The sequence below is a fragment of the Otolemur garnettii genome, unplaced genomic scaffold (genome assembly GCF_000181295.1).
Source record: "Otolemur garnettii isolate 467f Iridium unplaced genomic scaffold, OtoGar3 scaffold00116, whole genome shotgun sequence".
NCBI classification, from domain to species: domain Eukaryota; kingdom Metazoa; phylum Chordata; class Mammalia; order Primates; family Galagidae; genus Otolemur; species Otolemur garnettii.
Window position 1 is genome coordinate 3,786,077 of NW_003852511.1, and position 3,355 is coordinate 3,789,431.

Below are 3,355 nucleotides of genomic sequence, written 5' to 3' on the forward strand. Positions count from 1 at the left end.
TAACCTGGTTCTTTGTATTCTCAATGACTCCCCAACAATAAAAAATAATTGTAAATCATCCTTTGTGAGACCTAGGCCAGTGCATCGCAGAGCCACACCCACTGCACGCTGGGTTTCCTTGTGGGAGGAGCCAACCTCTCCCTGAGAACACAGGAACCTGACTCCTGGTCCCCCACACCCTTGGGGGAATGTGCCCAGCAGCCTAGCTGTGACTCCTGGGGGGTCTTCCTTACCAGCTGCGTGTACAGCTCCCCATGGATTAGAAGTAAAGGCAATAAGCCTTTAAAACAAAATGGCTTGTGAAACACAGACGAGTGCAAGATCTAGAAAAAGGGTGCTTGGCAAGAATCGTCTGGGGGGGGTGGCAAATTCTGAAGCTCATGTTGTTTGATGCCTCCATAAACCAGCTGCTTCCGCCCTTCCCTAAACATCGACTCCCAAGGGAGCCAGTCAGCCCAGGGCTCTTGGGCAACAATCCCCTGAACAGCTCGCATCCTCTTCTGCAAGTTCTGTCCCACCGGCACTCAGCTCAGCACCCACCCTGAGTGCCTCTCCTCCCTTCTCGCTGTGGTTTCCCTAATAACAGATTCCACCTAGCAACAGGGTGTCAGCCCAACTGAGCGTGGTTCCCAGCTATGGGCACAGTAGACTCCTCACCAGGGAGCAGAGGAGTCTCCTCACCTAAGATTTCCAGAAGCCCCTGCCTCCAGGGCCTACCGGGGAACTAGGTACAAGCAGCCAATCCAAATACCCTCTTTCTCTCACCTGAGGAAACTCCTCAGCCCTTCCATCTCCAGCCCCTTCTCTGGGTACGCGCCTCTTGGCCTACAGTGCCCAGGGAACCCCAAGCCAAAAATATACTTGCCTTGATCTTCTCTGACTCTAGGGCTCCCTACCCCAACTCTACCCACCTAGTTCATAACCAGCTTGGAGGGAGACACAGCCAAGACCCTATGTCCACGCTGGCAGCGAAACTGCCACCAGATGAGCGAACCCACCAGAATTTTTATTTCATTAGTCAAAAGGGGGTCAGAGGATTCTGGTAAAAATAAATCAGGCAAAAGGGGACCTAGCCAAGGCCTCCTAAGGAAGGAGGCTGCGTCTAACTCCAGAGCCACTTCTGGAGGTCTGGATAAGAAGGAGAAAAGTAAGCCTCACATTTGCGGTTTGCAGACCCAAGCTGTGTGGTCTTAAAGCCTCAGGATCAGTAAGGAGGCTCCAGGCCAAAATTCTGGCTGAAGCTGCAGGCCCAAATGGGTAGGCTTTCAGGATGGCAGGGAGAAAAATGCATAAAGTATAGAGGGTGTGTGTTTTGGTTTGGGGAACATTAATACAGTTTAATACAGTTGTCTTGAGGGCTGTGAAGAATGACACACATACATAGCGCAGTTCTCGGCCCCTGGTAGGAATCCAGCCAATGGCAACCCATGATTTTCCCTCGCTCTGCAGGGATAAATCCCAACCTGCCCACCCTGGGCCTGTCTTCTCGGGGCCCTTCCCCCAACTCGGCTGCCCTGGAGTGCATCTGTAACTGGGTCATCCCTCACTTATCACTTACGCTCAGCCCCAGAAATCAAATGAGTGTTAATTGAGGGCCAGGTTAGGCAAAACTCCTGCTCCTTTCTGGGGTGCTTTATTAGAGTGTAAGCCAATCCACGCTTACTGCAGGGTTTCGGTGTAACCGAGAGGTCCCGGGGCTTTGTGGCAGGGCTCGCATTCATCCCAGACAAAGCGTAATGAGCCGCAATCTCACGTTACCTGATCACACAGAGGCAGCTCGGGTCACAATGCCGCACTGGGCATTTCTGTGGTGCGCTCCATCGGACGAGCTCAAAGAGCTTAAAGAAAAACCCTTTCTTTACCTGGGAAGTATTATTATCTGGGCTTTACAGGGAGAGATACCAGGAGGTGAAGTGACCTGCTTTAAGACCACACAGAACGAAGGTGCAAGGCTGAGACGGGGCCCAAGCAGGTGACAGGGCTCCTCAGCCAGACATCACAGACGTCACAGAGCCAAACAGAGCCTGTCCTTACCAGGCCCCATGGGGGACCCACAGAGGGGACAGAAGTCAATAGCAAAGACATCCCAAGGACACCTTCAGGACCAGACAGCAGGACACAAAGTGCAGGGAGAGACCATCCAGCCGCCAGGACTTGGCTCAGCAGACATTCCCTCAGTGCCTACTGTGTGCCTGGAAGCATCCTGATGGAGTGTCCCCCAGAGAATCCTCTCAACCCCTTGCTATGCTATGACAATGCTATTTTTAGTAATAGCCACGAAATGAAACGATACTAACAGATAGAAAAGGAAAGCCGTGAAGTTCCTCTCTTACTGACCTTTCTAAAGATTGCCATGCCCATAAGATAGATAAATAATATGGTAGGGCAGCGCCTGTGGCTCAAAGGAGTAGGGCGCTGGCCCCATATGCTGGAGGTGGCGGGTTCAAACCCAGCCGCGACCAAAAACTGCAAATAATAATAATAATATGGCTCTGCGCCTGTGGCTCAAGCAGCTAAGGCACCAGCCACATACACCTAAGGTGGTGGGTTCAAATCCAGCCCGGGCCCGCCAAACAACCAAATGGCTACAACCAAAAAAAAAAAATAGCCAGGCACTGTAGCGGGCACCTGTGGTCCCAGCTACTTGGGAGGCTGAGGCAGGAGAATCACTTGAGCCCAGGAGTTGGAGGTTGCTGTGAGCAGTGAAGCCACAGCACTCTACCCAGGGGGATAGCTTGAGGCTCTGTCTCAAAAAAATAATAATAATAATATGATAAATATTATAGTATTTTTTAAAAGAAGTACCAGATTAGTGCTTTCATATTTTAGTTGGTTAATATATTTTTTAAGGAAAAACCCTTACAAATATTCATACAGATTGGTCTCTTCTAGCGATGAGTCATGCCATTATGGTTTCTGCTTTTAACACAACTTCTTTAATTTGTGGATATCTTTGCAAAACTGATCTTCATGTTTTCATGTTCAGTGATTTATATGGCTAGATCTGTCCATCTGCTTTTGTTCTGGGTTAGTAAAAAAAAAAAAAAAAACCACTAATTGTTTTAATTTTGACCTGGGTATTGTGGCTCACACCTATAACCTGAGTACTTGGGGAGGCCAAGGTGGGAGGATCACTTAAGGCCAGTGCTGGGCATCATAACAAGACCCCCCCAAATTTTTTCTCTCCAAAAAATTTTTACAAATTAGTGGGCATGGTGGTGCACCTGTAGTCCCAGCTCCTCAGGAGGCTGAGGCAGGAGGATTGCTTGAGCCAGGAGTTCAAGGTTACAGTGAGCTGTGATCTTGCTACTGTACTTCAGCCTGGGTAAAAAATCAAGACTCCATTTCTTAAAAA